This window comes from Petaurus breviceps, unplaced genomic scaffold, assembly GCF_028583685.1.
Source record: "Petaurus breviceps papuanus isolate PSGF00001 unplaced genomic scaffold, PetGlider_PUasm1.0 38, whole genome shotgun sequence".
Classification (NCBI taxonomy): domain Eukaryota; kingdom Metazoa; phylum Chordata; class Mammalia; order Diprotodontia; family Petauridae; genus Petaurus; species Petaurus breviceps.
The window spans coordinates 48,513,330-48,519,517 of record NW_027186304.1 but is presented as its reverse complement, the minus strand read 5'-3'; the positions used below and the strand labels follow the sequence as shown (position 1 = coordinate 48,519,517).

Below are 6,188 nucleotides of genomic sequence, written 5' to 3'. Positions count from 1 at the left end.
TTTTCATTTTTCAGATCTCCTCGCCTATATGAGGTACTTGGATTAGATGATCTCTAGCCATAACATTTAGTGATTCCAGGATTCAGATGATTTTATTACAGATATTTCTTTAATAGTTCTTTGTATATCTTTCATAAATCACATGCAAGTTTTCTCTTATTTAAAGTAATGGGAAAATGATGCCTTTTGTTTGTCTAGCAATCATATTGTCAGAGAATTATTTTTGGTGGTACCTTTGAAGGAGAATGGTTTCTTGGATGATTGTTTCTCTTTCCACTCCACCCATACATAGGGTGTAATAAGAGGTGGAACCCTCTACCTATTTTTCAAAACCGCAAGATATGAGGTGTGGCTGTTTGATGGACATAACTGCAGTGTATAGTAAAACAGAGATCTGTATGATGATACCTGGGCTAGATCTTCTCTTTAAAAAACAAAACAAAAAAAACCCAGAAAGTTAAGAGAGCTTTTGAGGCCTGTCGTGGTTCTTAGCAAATATTTTGGTTCCCAAACACAAGCTCTAGCAGCAGGAAATACCCAAAGATAAACAATCAGTTAATCTTTATTTTTCATGTTTGCACCATTTTTGGCTTCTCTACAAAAAACAAACCTTAAGTTTTGCTGTTGTTTTACTGACTCCAAAGACATTCTAATCTGAACTAGACAGTCTCCAGTTCTAAATCTACAATTTCTGAATCCATGACTCTAGACATCTTTTTGCTTGGTCAGAAAACTTCTTTGGTATTTTGATGATTTAAAAAGATTTTAATTGTGCTCGCTTCGGCAGCACATATACTAAAAATTGGAACGATACAGAGAAGATTAGCATGGCCCCTGCGCAAGGATGACACGCAAATTCGTGAAGCGTTCCATATTTTTAAAATTTGTAACTCAAAATCTGGCGGAAACGAATGATGGAAATCAGCAGTTAATAAAGCATTTAAATTAAAAAAAAAGATTTTAATTGGGAAAACCTGTTAAACTTGCACAGACTTTACAAACTTTGTTGGGATTGGGGTTATCTCCATTAGTTTCAAAATCTTCCTCAAATGTTAATCAGAAAGAAATGCCTTCTGCTGTAGTTGTTTCTCTAGGGCAGAAGAACGTTGTTCATTTTAGCTACATTTCTTTTGTGTTCAAACAGTGCCCAGTAAAACACTCTTCTTTCACTTCAAAAACAGAGACATGTTTTCTGCAGCTTTGGGCATGTTTAATTGGTCTACCTTTGTAGAAACACCATTTATTTCCTTCATTGACATACAGTAGTATGATTAGAAGCCATTGCAGGTCTAAATTGTTAATAAATCCAAATCTTCAATCAAAGTATTATTTGGCCAATGAGGATTCTGGCTCCATTGCTTCATGTCATTAACTATTTTCTTTCTCTGAGAATTAGTCCCATTTCATTTTTCTTTAAAGAGACTTCAGGATTACTGTGGGTTCTTGGGAAAGGTAGCCTTTCTCATCACATCAGCCTTGGCATCCTGGATTTGTGGTCCCTTGGTTTAAGGCTGTCCAGGCAGTGCCAACATGTTCAGGCTTTTCCTGGAAGGATCCACCCAAAGTGAAACAAAAGGACAGGGAAACCTAGAGCCTGTCTTCCTAGCACAACAGGTCTCCGGAGTCAACTGGACCTTCACTTTGCTCTGTTAGTCACAAAAACTGATTTAGCTTTGAGTGTTAGTTTCAGTGACACCATGTTTTAGAACTGAGCCATACCCCAAGCTTTGGGTGTGATAGGACAGGATGGATACCTGCTTAGACAGCCTGTCATGCCTTTGGGCATGAAAGTGATTCATTTCACTTGAGTGTCATGGTCTTGGGATCCAGTAATACTTTCGTATAGCCAGACTTCATTTTAAGCATTGGAATCTTGAGATTTAAATAATTATCTCTGAATATTTTTATGTCTTCTCTCCTGTTGCCTGAATTGGTATGTTGGACAGAGAACTGGAACTTTTATCCAAGTCAAAAAATTTAGCTGAATAGGGGCAAGTAAAGATTCCTGTGGAACTCCATGGTAGTTCTCCCTCTAAGTTGACATAGAACCATTACAATTACTCTTTGGGTATGCCATTTTACCATTTTGGAATCTACCTAGCCTGTATCTCTTTATCTTGTCCCCAAAAGTAGAAATAAAAATTTAAACAAGAAAGAGAATTGGGTTAAGAGCAGTGGTTCTTAATCTGGGATTCATGGATAGATTTTGCATGAACTTGTCTATGAACTTTAAAACATTTTTTGATTAATTGTATTTCAATATTGGTTTCCTTTGTAATCCTATTTTATTTTATACATGTAAAAACATCATTCTGAGAATAGATTCATAGATCTCACCAGATATCCAAAGTGGGCCTGACACAAAAAAAAGGTTAAAAATCCCTGATTTAGAGTCTGGGGTCAACTTCATCTCTGACACTTACTAGTTGGCTGTGTCTGTTTCCTTATCTGTAAAATGGGTATAATAATACCTATATTATCTATCTCACAGGATTTTTGTTATGATCAAATAAAATAGTATATTTACAGTGTTTTGTAAAGCTTAGAGTCCGATGTGTCAGTTGTTATTCAGTAATTTAAATTCAAATCAAGATTCAACAAATATTTATTAAATGTCTAACATGTACAAAGTACTTTCCCAGATATGAAGGGAGGAGGAGGAGGGGGAGGAGGAGGAGAAGAAGAAGAAGAAGAAGAAGAAGAAGAAGAAGAAGAAGAAGAAGAAGAAGAAGAAGAAGAAGCTTTACTTAGGTTACAGTCATGTGTTTTAACCTGAATGGGAGTAGATTATTAGAACTACGTAACTCTATTGCATAAATGATTCGGGAAAAATTTCATTATTGCCACTTATATCTTACTAGGAGCTAGTGTAGACATAGACTTAAGAGTTTAAAGAAATAGTATTTCAAACAAAGAAAACATTACTAGAATTATTATAAATTAGAAATGAAACAGTTTGTTTCAATTGGTTTGGAAACATTATTCTTAATGTATTAAAGAGAGAAGGAAGTTTAACATTCACCCCTGCCCCCCAACCCTGAATGTCATTTCAATAATAAGAGTCACCAAAGAATCAGGGATTCATAGACTCTCAGTTTAGGAAGTCATCTGCTCCAATGCTTACATTGCTCTCTATGAATGAATAAATGAATGAGGGAATGAGTGAAAAATTTAAGTGCTTATTATGTGCCAGGAACTGTGCTCTGAAAAGGGATCATATAGCTTCTACTTGAAGACCTCTCATAATGGGTAATCTATTACAGCATGAAACAAACTAAGCTATTTTGGATGGTTCTAGTTTTGGGTAAGTTTTCTCCTCTCTTGAGCCAAAAATCTTCATTAGATTATTGACCCATTAGCTTTAGTTCTGCCCCTGGGAATCAAGAAGAAAAAAATCTAATACCTCTTCCATATAATGGTCCTTTTGCTATCCCAAAGATAGGTGTCAGATTTCTATCTAAGTGTCCTCTTCTGTAGGTTAAATTCCTTTAGTTCCTTTAGCTGATCCTAATTTGTAATGACTTTGAGTCCTCCATCATTCTATGGTCCTCCTTCTAGAATGATCTAGTTTATCAGTATGGCCTCCAGAATTGGCCCCTGCACTCAAATATCATCTACCCAGGGCAGGCATAGTGGGACCATAACCTCCTTCATTCTTGACCTCACACTTCTATTAATACTACTTATGATTATGTAAATTTTTTGTCTGCCGCATCTCACTGTTGATTCATCTCAATCTTGTAGGCCCAAGCAGTCACTTAGGTAATTTTTATGTGAGCTGCTTTCTTGCCATGTCTCCTCTCTCTTCTTTGTAGAGTTGGGTTTTGGAGCTCAACTTCAGAACTTTATATTTATCCCAATATATTTCCTAAAATATCTAATTGTGAGCTACAGTCCTGAAGTTTGTGCAAGCATAATACAATTCTAGTTGGTTCTGCCAAACCGGAAAGGCTTTAAGTATATAGGCAGCAGTGTATCAGTTAATGTTTAACAATTGATTTTCTATGAATATCTAATCTATCTATCTATCTATCTATCTATCTATCTATCTATCTATCTATCTATCTACCATATATATGCATATATGTCACACTTAAAAAAATTAATTATTTTATAGTTTTCAAAATTCACTTCCATAAGCTTTCTAGTTTAAAATTTTGTCTGCCTCTTTCCCTTCCTCCTTCCCCAAGACAGCATGCAATCTGATACAGGATCTACATATATGACACACTTTTAAGTTTAATGTATATTATTAACATTTTCTCTATCACTTTATTAAATCCAAATAATTAACAAAACATGAAACCAAGACCTGATTTGTAACGTTTGCCCATTTCTGATGTGTAAATACATGGACAATTTGAAGTTATCCTCTGGAACAGCACACCACTGAGCACAGCTGATGATGAAAGATAGTCTCTGATGTGAGGACTAGCCTAGCCAAGCTGTATCATCCCCAGCTTGTTTCATTGTTTTTAAAAGCCTCCCATTCATCTTTAGCTGATTTCCCCTTCAGTCTTAGGACCTTACCTATGGACCCTTTGAATTCTTTAAATTGTACTCTCAGAAATTTAGTATTATCTTTGGATATTGAATTAGTTAGCTTTTTTGGGGGGGACTTTGGGAATGAATAAGGGGTGATCTAGCCCTCCCATTCATTTTGTTCACCATTTAATACCAAATATTCTCTAAATGTATAACTTTGTGATAATTCACTGTACTAGTGAAGTGGGCAGGTTTGTTGTGAAAATTAAAAGAGATAATATTTATAAAGTGCTTGCCATATAATAGGCACTCAATAAGTGCTTCTTACAGTCCTTCCTATACCAATGAAATCACAGGTCTAAGTTGCAGTCACATAGAGATAGTGATGGGTTCTTATGGCTTTGGTTGAATTCGGTACAGCATTTTCCCAGGGAACTAGGTGCTCAGTTCTTCATATACATGGCCAATATTGACAATTAAAGCTCTTTGGAAGTTTGGATAATGGGCCCTAGGTAGAGGGGATGCAAGGTTAGCAAATGGCAAAACAAATGCACCATCGGAGTTGTCCATAGACTGAATTTTAAACAACTCAGTTCTGAGCCCGTTTTCAGACTTTAACCAGGGGTGGGGGACCTTTAACCTGGAGGACACATGTGACTCTCGAGGTCCTCAAGTGCGGCCCTTTGACTGAATCCAAATTTCATAGAACAAATCCTTTTATTAAGGGTATTTGCTTATTATTTATTAAGGGCATTTGTTCTGTGAAGTTTGAGTTCAACCAAAGGGCTGCACTTGAGGATCTAGAGGACCACATGTGGCCTTGAGGGCACAGGTTCCTCACCCCTGCAATCATGTAATATGGTTACAGCAAATAGGTTGACATTTCTGTAGGGCTTTTGTTCAGTACCTCATAGATGGGGGTGTTTGCAGCTATGAGTTGTCAGCAGGTAAATACTAGAGGTTAAGATAGATTACTAGAACATATTCTACCTTCTCTGGACCCTCAAGGAGATTGTTTTTAAAGTACTATTTTGCCTTCATTTGCATGTGCCCACACAAAAACAAATTAGAATTTCCCACCTGGCTGCAGTCCTTTGGACTTTTTCCTCATGTCCCCCATGTAAGGTATCTTCCCCATCTCTTCCCCCCATCTGTTGTCTTCTCTCACTGGATTGTAAGCTCCTTCTGGGCAAGGATTGTCTTTCTTTTTTGTATTTTTCTACCCAGAGCTTAACGCAGGACCTGATAAAGAGTAGGCACTTAAGAAATCTTCAGTGATTCACTGATCACTGAAGTCAATTTTGGCACAGGAATTCAGAAACTCACAATACTAATAGATCCAGACAAGGGACTTCGGTGAAATAGTAATACACTAATAGCCAACTGACAGGGGGGTTCTTTATGTTGTAAAGGTTGTATTGTGTGCATGTTAAAGCAGCTCAATAGGGCAAAATGCTTTTTTTCCAGTTTCCACTGTATGAAGGCTTTAATTCTTGACCAAATGGGGCACATTCATGCCCCAAGAGGGGCACACTCCTTCTTTCTTTCTTTCTTTCTTTCTTTCTTTCTTTCTTTCTTTCTTTCTTTCTTTCTTTCTTTCTTTCTTTCTTTCTTTCTTTCTTTCTTTCTTTCTTTCTTTCTTTCTTTCTTCCTTTCTCTTTCTTTCTTTCTTTCTTTCTTTCTTTCTTTCTTTCTTTCTTTCT

General features: G+C 36.5%; 1 non-coding gene across 1 annotated transcript; it reads left to right on the top strand.

Moving 5' to 3' along the window:
- Positions 1 to 771: 771 nt before the first annotated feature.
- Positions 772 to 879, top strand: LOC138170744 (U6 spliceosomal RNA). The gene has a single exon (XR_011170723.1). It is a non-coding gene; the product is annotated as a U6 spliceosomal RNA (small nuclear RNA).
- The last annotated feature ends 5,309 nt before the right edge of the window (positions 880 to 6,188 follow it).